General features: G+C 36.9%; 1 pseudogene across 1 annotated transcript; it reads left to right on the top strand.

Annotated features, from left to right (window-relative positions):
* The first annotated feature begins 1,217 nt into the window (after nt 1-1,217).
* LOC308558707 (cytochrome c oxidase subunit 7B2, mitochondrial pseudogene) lies at nt 1,218-1,478 on the top strand (annotated as a pseudogene). The gene has a single exon. The product of its transcript is annotated as a cytochrome c oxidase subunit 7B2, mitochondrial pseudogene (transcript).
* The last annotated feature ends 13,492 nt before the right edge of the window (nt 1,479-14,970 follow it).

Below are 14,970 nucleotides of genomic sequence, written 5' to 3' on the forward strand. Positions count from 1 at the left end.
GAAATAAAATCAATCAAGAAGATCATAAGCTGGAAGAGGAGGGAGGAAGGCTCTAAGACACAAAGTAGAACAGACTTATAAACTGAGAATTTAAGAAATGGGGGTGGCTGCAGAAGATGGAGAGACCCTACTGAAACCATGCTGCTTGTCCTCTGTAGGCGATCGGTGCCGATGGCTCACTGCTCCCCACAGCTTTTGCTGTGTAGCACAGGGAACCTGGCTGTGTTCCAGCTCACGTAATCGGATTAATTGAAAAATGGTGTAAAACCAAATGACATAAAAATACAGTGCTTTTCAATAAATTTTAAACACAAAGAATTATCCCTCTACATTTTTTGCCTAGATGTTATGTGACTATTATTAAGGACACTGATTTAGAGAGACATCCTGTGGATAAATTTGTATATTCTAAAGTAAATATCTGGGCCTCAAGACAAGAGACATAAATGATTATAATAAAATAAATAAAAATTTGATGATAATGAGAGAAAAGCCCCAAATAGGAAGAAAGGGAGAGATGGAGCAAGGGAAGAATTTAGATTTGGTGAAAGGAAGAAAATATCTATATGAAGGAATGAGAGAAGCCCAGGTAGTCGGTCTTTCTTCTATCACTTAATCTGAAGAGCCTGAACTCCAAGAGGACAACCAGACCTTCCCTTCCCACCAATGGACACAATGCAACACAGACCTCTGCTTGAACAGGATCTTGGAAATTTTCTTACAAATTTTGAAAAAACAAAGGCTAATAAGGTATAATGTGGAAATGTTTAAATCATTCATCTTCCTGTTATGCTAGGTAACCACTTTGCATTTTGGCATCTTTCCGACCAATACCTTTCTAAGCATAACCACACTGGAACCGTGCTAGGCTTTCATGTGTGTGGGAGCAGTGACGTATCTTGAAGGTTCTCCTAGATGGTGGTGGTTGCCTCTCCTTGGGTCAGTGTTACTGTCAGCACTTTTTCGGCTGACCTGGAACCAGTTTATTCTTCTGCAATGAGGACAGTAATGTGAGGGTACAATTAGAAGTCTGCAACCTGGACCACATCCCTCCCCCGACTTGCTACCACCCTGATCTTGGACTTTCAACCTTCAGAACTGAATCTGAATCTCGAAATTTTGGAGAAGAGCATCTGAGCTTCACAATTCCTACCAGGTCTCTTTACAAGGAAATAGACCAGCAGCTGCAATCAGCTGTCTAGTCCCGTCACACCTTCATGTTGTTTCCCTTGGCTAGAAATATATTAAGTCTCAAGATAAGAAGCATTCAGCAAATTGGGGCAAGGCAGGCTAAAGAAAATACTCCCCCAGGATTTCACGACAAACAGAGTAATGCTGTACTCGCCAGTGGAACCAGTTTCTGTGTTGTTGCATAGATATTTACACCCACCCAGATTAGAATACGGTGGAACCTGTCCCCTGTTGGCAGAGTCACCCCAAAAGAGAGGGATGGTGAGTCACCATCGCAGTTGCTGTAATACAGAATTGTTTCAAAGTCAACTTGTCATTTAAGCACCCCGCTGCTCATTTAAATATAGCATAATTGAAAAATTAAAATACATTTGGAATCTTTAAAAACGACTGTGGTAAGTAGTATCGGGTGAGTGATGGAATCTGTTCTAATCCTTACCATTAAGCCACTCTGATCTGGAAACAAACTTCATGAATATTTCTGAACTCTGTTCATGTCCCTTAATTCATCTGTTTATTCATATTCCACTACAACACAGCTTTAGCTTCTGTTACATTATGAAATATATTAACGCCAGGTGGGGGCTAGTGTGCCTTTATTTATCACTCTCTTAGAAATTGCCCTGTGTATTTTTACATGTTAAGCTATTTTCAAATACATTTTAGTATTATTTATAACTAAATAACCCCTTTCATTTTTGTTTGTATTTTATTATGAAGATTTATTAAGAGAGCATAAATTAAGAGTGTGAAAGTTTCATCCTACTAAATATTCTTGTCCAGGAACAAGGTAGTATTTCTTTGTCTTGGCTTCCATTTGAGTCTTTTTATCCCCTTTATTGGACTTTTACAGTTATCTTTATATTGGTAATGCACACTGTTAAATTTATTTGTAAGTAAATTATTTTTGTTTTTATATGACAATCTTTTATTGCATTATACTTTTTATCCAGTTATTATTTGTATGAAGGATACTATTATTTTTCATTTGTTTTCTAAATAACTCAATTCTCTTATCATTTTTAATATTTTTTTCAGTTCAGAAAGCATGTTCTCATGTTTCCCAGGTATGCAATGATAACATCTACAAAGGGTGAAGATTTGCGTTCCCACCATTTATGTTGTGCGCCTGTCTGACTGCACGAGCAAACACTCCTGGAATAGCCCTCACAGTGATGACGCAGCTCTCACACCATCCATTACAACCAAAGGGAATAATCCTGATGTTTCATTGAAACATATGTTTCATTATTCTGTCCAAAGTAACTACTTAGTCCTGTGTTAAGACTGTTGAATTTTATTAAGAATTTCATATGTTTTTTCTCCTTTGTAGTTCTCGATAGTCTTGCCAAAATAAGGCTGCCGTTATAAAGTTATGAACTATTCAATGCCAGATGCAGACAAGTTCACACCTGTTGGCCAATCTCCAGTTCAGAATCTAACCTGCCCTACAGCAACTAACACTTCTAATTTCTCTAAATTCCACTGTGCCAAGGAAGATTCAGCTCTGCTCCCTTAATAGTACAGAGTGGAACTCAGAAATAGCTGGGCTGTATCATTTCCACAGGTAGGTTGTAAAGGAAACCACAACTTGATCCGTGTCAATGATGGATATATATTTTTTAACAAAATGACTTGATTTATATATTTATTAAATGACTCTCACCAAGCCTATTAATCATACCTGACCTGTACCCAGAAGGAATAGGTCTCAAAGTTTTACCATTGACAGGGAAACAAAAGCACAACCATCAGAAGCCAAGGATTTGGACAAATCACATTAGTAACTGTCATTAATTTCAGTTTCACAGATTCTTCAATCTGCTTAGATTCAGAAGAGAAAGATGTTTAAGGCAGAAATCTCCCACAAGAGATGACTTAATCATTCCTTTTGCAAATATCACAGAAAAGGGGTAAATATAAGTCTACATCAAGTGCTTTTTACGACAAGGCCCTCTGCTCAGTAGGCTTGGCTCTAAGCACACACAAGAATTGTATCTGAGAAGAAATATTCTTAATTCCATACAGTGTTTTTTAATAAGCAGAAGTTAATAGTCCTATTCTGAGGCTGAGCAGTCTCAAATTATGTAAACAGAGAAAACATTTTACTTCAAATCACATTTCATCCAAGGGTTCCCCAGGCTAGAAGGGTGTTATCTTTCATTTTAAAAGAAAAAAAGGCCAGTTAACTTTGCTTGCTAACTGTGCAACATAATAACCAACTAGAAAGAGGTTGGGTGTCATCAAGTTTTAGATTTAGTGCATTACCATGAGGCTGTATCTGATGGGAAATGAGGAAGAAAACATGAAAAAAAAAAGTATAAAAATGAAATAATCAATTTTACGTGATATAGAAAACATTTTTATCTTCTCTTCTGTAATTCATATTTTTACAGGTTTTATAATATAACTTCTTGTAGGCTTCCCAATATCTTTTGTAGAAAGAGCTGAAGAATAAGTTGACATAGTATTATTTTCAACTCTTTATTAAAATTGTGAGATTGATAGAAAATAATAGATGGATTTTTATATTTAGGAGGCTTTACATACTTCAAATGTTGTGGTTTACTTTTGGATATTTTCAAAATTTTATTCTTAAAGATCATGAACCTTAATAATAATCATGAGCAATACAAACAAGTTTAGTAAAATGTGCCAATGGTAAGAAAATTAGTAATTACAAACACGCAGTGATTAGATTAAATTAAATTAAAGTTTCAAGAAAAAAGAAAGTATCACTTTTTTAAGCAAGATGCTAATAAGAATATACATTTTAGATATACTCATCTTTCTAAAGACCTACCCAGAATAATATTACCTAATAATTGCTTGTTTTAACATTTATATCTTCTATTGAAACATCTTACTCAAATTGATACCTTACCCCAACTATAATTAGCACAGTACCTGAGACACAATAGACACTTGATCTATTTTAATTAGATTATAAAACTGTTTTGTTTTTTTTCATAATTACCTTGTTTTGTAATTTTCATAACTATATGGCTCAACAGCAAACATGGTCTTTAATTAGTATTTTAAATGAGTTCACTAGCAACCTGATCATACCTAAGAAATATGATAAAATTTAGATTTTAAGCCACTCAGGCCATGAAATAGATCTTACGGGAATTCATTAATAGACAGCCAGTTCATGAAGTCCAAATAGCATCCTGGACATATCCATTTCTTCACCCAAATTATAAAGTCCTGTACACTTTCATTGGGGGCTTCCTACAGTCTTTGAAGAAGGAACCAGATTGATAGTCACACTGTTTTCTTTGTCAGCCTTTCTTCCTCCCTTCCTTCCTCCCTCCCTTCCTTTTTCTTTCCTCTCTTCATTCACCCCCTCCCTTCTTTCTTTTCTTTCTCTCGCTCTCCTGCCCCCTCCCTCTCTCCCCTTCCCTCTCCGTCTCTCTCTTCTATTCTCCCTCTCTTCCTTTCTCCCTTCTCTCTGGAAAACACATTAACAAAAGTTGATGATAATGGAGACAATATTTCAGTCCACACTGAAAAATTAGTTGAAAATAGGAAAAACAAATAAAGACAATGGACCATAACCCTCTTCACTGAAACTGGCCAAAATTCCAATGGATTTTCAAGGAAAACCCCTCAGCTCAAAGGAGAGACCTTAAGGAGCTCTCTATCAGTCAGCCTCTAATCCTACAACAGAAGTTTACTCAGGAAAACCATGAGCTGAAGGGAAACAAGCAGAAGTTGACAGATGTGGAAGGAGTGCAGGCTAACCCAACATTCAATAAATGAACTGCAAATGTCAGAATCGAAGGAGACGCTGTAACATACCAAGTTATTATTAATCAGAAAGTCCATGACAACTGGCTCGAAATTTCTGCTGAAGAAAGAGCTCTGACATAGAGAATACACAGGCTATCGTCCTGAAACAGAACTCAATACAATGCTCCAGAGATTCACAAAGGTAAAGTTAATTCCAAAAATATCTGGCTCTCAAGTCCCTCCACAGAAAGATGTCCAAAAGACAGATTGGCTCTGCTGCCCCAAGCTGGTGGACGACATTACCTATGCCTGTCATAATCCAACAACTTTGTCTTCTAAACTTCACCAAAGAGAAATGCCTAAAATAAACTTGTGCCTCTGGATAATCACCCACCTGGATCTAGCACAGCAGCTAAGTTTACTTGAAACATATCTGTCTTTGATCTGAGCTCCAGTGCAAATCACTATTGAGATGTGATCAAGATGACTTTCCCCCCCCTTTCCCTGTGAGTGGAGAAAGATCTAATTACCTCTTGATCAAAGAGATGTGTCAAAAAGTTGTCTGAGGATTTCAGACTCCTTCTGGTACTGAGAATTAAAGAAAAATATCTGTCTCCCATCTGGACACTAGGGCTACCTCATTGATGCACAGTGGCTGAAATGTTTATTTGTCCATCCTGTGTCAATGACAAAATGTCTAATCTACTAAAAATGGAGTAGAAAGACCAACTGCTCTGATTTGCTCCGACTGCCCAGATTTTAGCACTAAAAGTCCCACATCCCGGGAAACTCCAAGACTAAGTATCTGAGACAGATATATCTTCTCTGCATGAAAAAGACCTGCCCAGGCACCAACGTGAGACTGGGACTGGGACCCCACACAGGTGCGGCGAACACCTGCACGAGTAGGATAAAAGTACACTGTCCTGGGCCCAAATCCAGGGAGGCCCTTGTGATGACTCCCTTCTTCTGAAAACAAAGTTATAAAAATTTGACCCCAAGGTTTAAAAAGTCACGTTAGCAATTCTATTTTTGTCTCTTCTGAATCTAAATGACATGTACCCTAAGATCATTATGAGAATACTCATGATCTAGGTAATCACATTAATTATTTGAATAAATTTTTACATCTTACTTGTGCCCTGACACACCTCCCTGCTGGACCTTTGTAATGAAACTTACTCTGGAGCCAATTTTGCCCTGATTGCTATGCTTTCCCTCTTTAACAGAACTTATTTCCCACTACTTGGGCATTGTACATTCTTGAAGCAAACAATTCAGTGCTGATCATGTGTTTTACTAAATGAAGGCCACCATTTAAATAACTGCCTATGGTACTTGAATTGTGCCACACAAAAAATACATGTGCTTTATTTCAGTTCATGAAGTTCAGGTAAGTGACAAATTATTTAAGATGTCAATAAAACAGCTTTATTTTAAAAATCCATATTCTAAAATTAAGCTATTTCCTTCAATTAATTAACTTCTTGAAATCCACTGACTATAGAAAACACTGGGTTAATGTGATCCCTATCTGCCAGATTGGCTATCATCAATAAATCAACAAACAAGTGCTGGCAAGGGTGTGGAGAAAAGGGAACTCTCATGTACTTTTGGTGGGAATGCAGACTGGTGCAGCCACTATGGAAAACAGTATGGAGTTTCCTCAAAAAATTAAAAATTTAACTACCTTTTTACCCAGTAATCCCACTTCTGGAAATATATCCTAAAAATCCAGAAGCACCAATTCAAAAGAGTATATCCACCTCTATGTTCATAGCAGCATTATTTACAAATAGCTAAGGTCTCGAAACAGCCCAAATGCCCATCAGTACATGTGTGGATAAAAAGGTTTGGTATATTTACACAGTGGAATACTATTCAGCAGTAAAAAGGGAAACCTTATCTTTTGTAACAACATGGATGGACATGGAGATTATTATGCCAAGTGAAATAAGCTAGTTGAGAGAGAAAAATACCAGATGATCTCATTTATATGTGGAATCTAATGAACAAAATAAACTGATGAACAGAATAGGAAACAGAGGCATGGATACATGGAACAGACTGCCAGCTGTCAGAGGGGAGAGGAGAGGGGGGACTTGATGAAAGATGGAGGGATTAGCCAAAGACATACATGCATAACCCATAGACACAGACGACAGTGTGGTGATGGGCAGAGGAAAAAGGAGTGGGCCTGAGTGAAGGTGGGCAAAGGGGGGAGGTTGGAAAAGGGGACATCTGGAATAGTGTTAACAGTAAAAATAAAGTAATAAAATAAAATAAAAAAGTAAATGCTAAAAACAAAACAAAACTAGGTTGTAAAAAACTGAGGCAATGCCAATTCTAAAATATTTTTCAATCAACATTACAGACAAAACACAGAAGCAGGTTTGGAAATGTTAGAAAATTTCTCTTCAAAAACCTGAGAATGAAAACCTGTTTTAGTTCTTCATATTATCACAAAAACAAGACAGGGTTCAGAAGGTAGCACAAATACCCTGAACTTTTCCTGCCAACAGAAAACATGCAGTTGTATGCTTGAATTTTATTTAATTTCTAATAATACCTCCCCCCCCCCATTTTTAAAGCAATACATGTTATTTAAAATTTCATTTTAAAAATTTAAAATATTTTTTCCAAAACAAAAGAATTAAAACCACCTACAATTTCTGTTATCATATTTTGTTTCCGTTCAGTATTTTTTGCAACACATTTTATGTAGCATTTGGGAGATGGCACTTAAAAGAACTAGACCCATCCTGCTTCTGATTTTCCGTGGGTGGTGGGGGACTCAAGGAATAGTCGCACTAGGTGATACTCCCTCCGGAACAGATCAGAGTGGACCGCGGCCTGGGACTGAGGATGGCCTCTGTTGCCAGGCTGGCTACATAGCCTTCCCGGCCATCTTTCCCGAAATTCTTCACAAAGCCACTCTGTCCTGAAACCCTCACCAGGGACGGGCGCTCTAGCTTCTGAATAGAGGCCACTCTGGTTTCCAATCTCCATGTTTGGTTAGGTTCCATGGAATTTTTCTTTCCTATCTGGGCTTTCTTTTATTGCCCCAAGTGAATCATTATTTTTCTTAAGAGAGAAAAGGGGTGGAAAGGGAAAGTAAAAAATAAATTGGAAATGATGCAAGTGACAATACATGCTGAGAGAAAAGAGGAAATGTTTGTTTTAAGATATATTCTATAGGGCCTGGCCGGGTGTGGCTCAGTGGTTGAGCGTCGACCTAGGATCCAGGCGGTCGGGGTTCGATTCCCGGTCAGGGCACATGCCTGGGTTGTGGGCTTGATCAATGACTCTCTCATCATTGATGCTTCTCTCTCTCTCTCTCCCTCTCCTTTCCTCTCTCTGAAATCAATAAAGATATATTAAAAAAAAAAAAAAGATATATTCTATAGGAAGGAAAAATATTCATATACAATCTAACTGAATCCATTAGAGGCAAAACACCAGATTCCAACAGCTGAACTCATCAGGAAGGCACATTTTATAAAATACCATCATAGGCATTCACATTCGATTTATCTTTTCTCTCTTTTGGTGGGGATGGTACCATTTATTTATTTATTTGGATCCTAGAAATGAGTATTTAATGACACCTCAAGAGAGGAGCATGAAAAGAGGTCAGCCCCCAATTAGGGGAGTGTACTGATTAAGAAGAAAGTTTGTTTTCACACGGCACCCTCTATAATCAACCTATTTTGCTGTTGCTTGTAAAGCTTATTCTGAAAACTAAAATGTGACTTTCTAATAATGTTTAGGAATTTTTATATAGGCAGTGGAACTTCATAAAGCAAAACCTATTATCCATTGCTATTTCCTGAAAATATCATACACCTATTTGTTTCTGGTTGCATTTGTTAGTTTGCTATTAACAAGATGAAAAATTGAGACACACAATTCTGTGTGCCCCACTAATTATGTCAACACAGAGCCTCTTTGTGTGTCCTGCTCTATCTTGTATTAATTTCTATACTCAACAACATAGAGAGTTTATATTTATTAGAATTTTTAATAACTTTTTTCACAGAGAAGAGACCATCAATAAGAGAATGTTCTGTAGAGTGTCTATTCCCTGAATTCTGATTCTCAAGGAAATATCCATTTCCACGAGTGCCTTGCCAGGGCTTTCTCAGTATTCTGCAACCTTTGGACAAAACCATAAACATACCTTATATGCAACAGAAAGAGAGAGGAAACACATTCCAGAAATATAGAGACTACAGTCCTCAATTTCAGTAACTTAATCTAAACTAGAACTGATAGTCCCTCCTTTGTTGCTGGCTTCCTATTTCCCATACCTTCAGCCAGCAGCTTTGCTGGTTGGGTTTTTCTTCTGGCTGGTGATATAAGCCTGAATTCCTTATTCCTGAGGAAATCAGTGTAGGATGCAATAGTTAGGTCTTAGCTAGTACTATCCAACATATTTGTAGAATAAAGGACCCCTGAGCACACACCCCCCACCCTCTCACCTCCACCCTACACCTATGCCAGGGTTCCCAGCCATTCATTTGGTTGTAACAATCCCAATTCTCCTCAAAAGTCAGGATCAATTAATACACCCAAACCATCCCCCCTTTTTTTGTCTCTTTGCCCTAACGGTGTGCAAAGACCAAATGACTATGTAGCTGTCTCACACTTAAATTAAGAGTGGAGGGAGAACGTCTCCCCCACTGCTCCCTTCACCTTGGTGGGGAAGAAGCTATTACTGTACATTAAGCACATTCTTTGCTCGCCCTCTAACTCTTCTTTTTGGAATGGGAAATTAGGGGAAGGACATGTATGATCCTTTACTCAACATCTTGGGCTCTCTATTAAAGCAGTATCTCCTCCAGTTACGGCACCCTCCCCACCCATGGGGGAAAGTACCCTGCCCTGTCACAGAACAGCATGGTGGCCCATTGGTGCCAGAGACAGGGTGGGCGAGCCTGTTTAATTCAGATGTCGGGGTTAGAGAGCCCAGGGTGGCCCCACACCTGCACCGCATCTCTCGTCCCGTGAGTCTCCTCTAAAGCTGGTACTTTAGCCTTCGGCCTCACTCTTGTGCCTGCCTCTCAAATGTTCCAAACCTGGAGCTAAGGATGCGGTCACCCCTTCTGAAACCCACACTACTGGCGAAAAGGATCTGATTCTCCCCAAAGCAGAGATTTTATTTTCCTGACAGCTATGGATCTGGAAACTTTTCTTAACTATTTTTATTTTTAGAGTCTCATGTGCCACACAAAACTAGGGAATCTGGAACAAACTTCATGAAAGAATCTAGAACCCTAGAATTTAAGCCAGGTCTATAAGGAGGTACAACTGCAGCTTTGTTCTATTTAACATGTGCAAGTTTCCAAACCTTTAAGAATACAACATAACATCTGTATTGAACCACAAGCCATTTTTTTCCAAGGTTTTTTGGGTATTATTTGGAAGTGATATAAAGCCTCTTTCCTGGTGGTAATGTTTAATAAAAACAACTAAGCAAAAAAATAATTTTTTATGGAATCAAGAAGATAATTTTAAGCATCAGCCCTAAAGTTTTAGGACACTGGAGGGATTATTTTAAAACTGTTTTCTAAAACTAGTTATGGCGCTGAAGGTGTGAGTGTGTAGAGGTTTATATTGTGTGGGTGAATGAAAAAATGACGAACTATCTTAAATTATAAAAAGCTATGCAATAGTTCCTTTTTTTAGTGTAATGGTATTTTCTAACTTATTTTGCTAAGTAAAAAATTAAGGGAACATATGTTAACAACTGCCTTGAGAAAGTGGATATTTATCATACATTCATGTGAAGCCATACGAGTATTGTTTAAGTAGAAGCCATTATCATGGTTGATTTCTTTTTGTATCTTTAAGTTTTCCTACAAGTGATATAAGAATGTTGACCCGAAGCAATCCAGACTGAAAACATGCCACTTTTAATTTAGAAGGAGTTCTCTTAAAATTCGACTAATATTCAAATTGTATAAATTGCTTAACTAGCTGCTTCATGCTTTACTATACTGGATGTAGGTTTGTTAAACATTACTTTAAAAATAGAAAGCAATTAGAATGGATAGCCTCCATGAGTGTTTAATCTAAGAGTTTATTTTGAATAAAAATGTATAAATTGTGGATTAGCATATGTTATTAATAGCTCCCCAGTCTTAGAAAGATGGTTTTAAATTTATCATTAAGTATATAGGCCTTTATTTTCAGTTTTCTGATGACATTTTTTACTGATTACCTTTCTCCAGATTTTAATCATAATGGCATTTGAACCATTTGCTGCCCTAGAAAAAGGAGAAGAAATTCCACTCTGACCAAGTGACGACTAGCTAAATAATAATGAAATGAATACATAAACTACATCAGATGTTCTCTAGCTATGAAACTGAGGGATGCACCAGAGGCCCAGCAGAAGCTCTGTGGTGGAGTGACTAGGGCCAAAGGAGAAACAAAGTAAAGTACTTTTATTCTTCACTTTTATTTTTATTTTTTGCAAAATAGGGTAATGGAAAGGACTAGCATATAAGGAAATATGTTAAAATCAAAATTGTATTCCTTTGGGATTCCCAGTTGCTCACACTTATCGATACACTGTTTCTTGGGATTTAACCTTCAAAAAACACTTTAAAAATAGTATGTTATTGTTTCTTATGTTAACCACTTTTTAAATTTTGTCTATTAGTTTTGGATGCTGTTACACTTGATTGCAGTTCTGGGGCAAATAGTAAGAATTATTTTCATATGATCAATGTTGTTTCTAATTTACTGCTGTGATGGAAAATGTTATTTGTAATAGTAATAAAGAGTTACTTTATGTTATTGTGTCCCATAGATACAATTTTCCATAGAACAAACCAAAATCTGAGTTAGAACACATTCTTTTTTTTTTTCTTTTTTCTTTTTTTATGGGGCAAAGTGAGAAGTGACTAAAAGAGAAAGAAAGTCAACTTGAAGCTGAGATAGACCTGCAATTGCATCCAGGCTGTTTCACATGGTATCCTGGTTTCCACTTGACTCTGGGCAAAATACTACCATCTGTGAGCTTCATACTCCTCACCTCTAAAATGGAAATAATAATACCTATCCAACAGGGTTGTTGTAAAGTCTCAGTACTTAACACATCTGACAAAGGATTTCATAAATTTTAGAATACCCCTCACTTCCTTTTGCGCCAAAATATATATTTTTTTTACTAATAAGGACATTTTCGGTGAACTACTGATGCCAGCAAAGAAAAAAAGACATCCACAGGAATGCATGAAGTCTTCCTAGAAGATTTATTTTAAAATAAGAAGCAAATGGATACCATATCCAAACCAAAGTCAGTTCTGCTGAGTTTTTCTCCCATCTGAGAAAACATATCTCATAACACTTTACTTCATTAACCAACTTAAGAGTATAGAGCTTCCCTAATCCTCCTGTGCACTGTGATTATTAAAATTCTTGGCAGCTTGATGTGCTAGAGATGAGAACAGATTAACTCTATTATCCGCAGTGAGGCATGCTTTATTACAGCACTACCTTGCCTCCTATTACGTGGGTTTAGCTTGTCAAAAGTAACAAATGAAAGACTTAAGTTTCCATAACTTTTTCCTCCCACTTCATCTATTATATCTTTCGATATCCTCAAAAGTGCTTTTTATACTCCAAAGAAACCTGGACTTAGATAGTCTTTGAATTTCAATGTCAAAACGGCCATAATATATTAACTTTGCCAGACGAAGTTTGAGCCAAATATTTTTTTGTTAGCTTTCTATCAGAGAGCAAGTTCTGTCCAACACATTTTAATTTATTTATAAAGACATTCTGTTAGCAACACTTGACTCTTTCCCACCAACTGGGGAGACACAAAGGAAACCTGCGTCAGCTCTAGTGCCTAACCAACTGCCTCAGTTTTTCTTATTTTTAAAATTTCAGATAATAAATGCCTGCTTTGGGTTGGTATTGAGACTGAACTGATCTCCAAGTTTCCTTTTAATTCTCAAATTCTCTATATCTATGAGTAGCTTAAGCACTTACTAGAAATCCTCATGGATTTGCCCGATTAAGGCACAAAACAAGCACAAAATAAAATCTAATTAAAATCAAGGCGCATAAAGTCCAAGTTTCCCTCTAATCTCAGTCCTTAACTACTAATAAGGACTCTCATTCTCTCAAGACACAAGATAAGTTGATTCTCATTTGCATTTTAATTTAACATAAACACTATGTACTAGGAATGGGGGTTGCAAAGATAAACTGAATAATCATAGTCTCTGTCCTATCAGATCTTAAAGTCTAGGCCAGGTGTCTTAGTCCATTCAAGCTGCTATAACAAAATGATATAGTCTGGATGGTTTATAAACAACAGAAGTGTATTCCTTACAGTTATGGAGCGTAGATGTCCAAGACCAGGGTGCCAGCATTGTCAGGTCAGTGAAGGGCCCTCTTCTGGGCTTCAGGTGGGCATTTTCTCATTGTATCCGCACACGGCAGGGGGAAAGAAAGAGCTCTCTGGAGTCTCTTTTATGTTAGCACTTATCCCATTCATGAGGACTCACTCTCAAGACTTAATCTCCTCCCAAAGATCCCACCTTCGAATACCATCACGTTGGGGGTTAGAATTTCAACTTATGAATTCTGAGGAGACATAAATATTCAGTCCATAACAAAGAAAGACAAGCAAATAATTAAAGACAGAATAAGGGCTTTGATGAGGCCAGTCTTTGAATGTTTCTGGTTTCTGGCTCGCACAACTGAATTAATGGTAATTGCTGTCAAATTCTAAGAGCGAGTGCACAGTGCTTCAGGAGACCAGAAGAGAAATAGTCATTTCAGTGTAGGGTATTCAGCTTGGGATATTCAGTTGAATTTTAAATGCCTTTCCCAGAAAGAGCTTTCAACAATATATAACCTTTCTCTAATCTTAATGTTGATGCTAAAACTGGAATCATTTGATCCATGATTAAAGAAAGTGGAATCTCTGATGGGAATTATTTGGAGATTCCAATAAACCTTCAACCAAATGAGAGAGATGGGGAACCATGTTCCCCAGCTGGCCAAGGAAGAAAAGTCCCAGGGGTCAAGTTCATTTTAGAACGCTGCTAAGACATGAAAGGTAACATGTGATTACAACTAGAGGATGATTTGGGGGCTGGGGTACATGTTTTACTCTTTTAAAGAACAAAATTGGAAATTACTTCCTGTGATTGGAAAGGATCTAGCCATAGAACTTCAAAGCTCAGTGTTCTGTGAGCTTGTCTCTTTATCTCGTATATAGTCTCATGAGCTGGAAGAAATATTTAGGGCCAGAGGCTGTATTGTAAATTTTTTTCTAGTTGCTCAGCAGTACTGGGAGAGAAAATTAAACACCTTTTTTCATTAGGTTGGAAATAAGAGATCTCGAAAGGACTGTAAAAATAGACAGTGCTGAGGGAAAAGGAACCCAAAGCTCAGAGAAACGCCTTTGATTATCAACTAAAAGTTCAAATTTAATTAACACAGGCAAAGTTACAGATACTGTTTTTCACTGATCCTAAGTTCAAATTTGCTCACAATAAAATGGTAAATAATTTCTTTAATGAGCATCAGTCGTCTCAAAGTTGAGGTCATTCTGGTAGCATTCTCAATGTAACTTAAGCTTAAGCATGTACAAACTCAGTAGTAGCTATTTATTTTGTCATAATTTTCATAATTTTGAGGACTTTCAGTACCCATGTTGAATTTAATTGCCACAAAATGCCCTCAAAAATATTGTGTTGATTCAGCATTGAATAAAAAGTTACCATATACCCACAAAAACATGGGAACAAAGCAGTGTAATATATTATAAATATCTGTGTCTAATAATTACAAAAGAACTTTTTCAATAATTATAAATTTTTAAAAAATTGGTGAGAACATTTTCTATACTCAGCAAATTTAATCATATAATACAGTGTTATCAACTATAGTCACTATGTTATACATTAGATACTCAATAAAGAAAAATATGAGAGGTGATAAATGTGATAATTAACTAGATGGGGGGAATCTTAAATGATTTTTAAAAAGCATAATATTACTGCATAATTGGCAATG

The sequence above is a fragment of the Miniopterus schreibersii genome, assembly GCF_964146895.1.
Source record: "Miniopterus schreibersii genome assembly, chromosome: 6".
In the NCBI taxonomy this organism is placed as follows: Eukaryota; Metazoa; Chordata; class Mammalia; order Chiroptera; family Miniopteridae; genus Miniopterus; species Miniopterus schreibersii.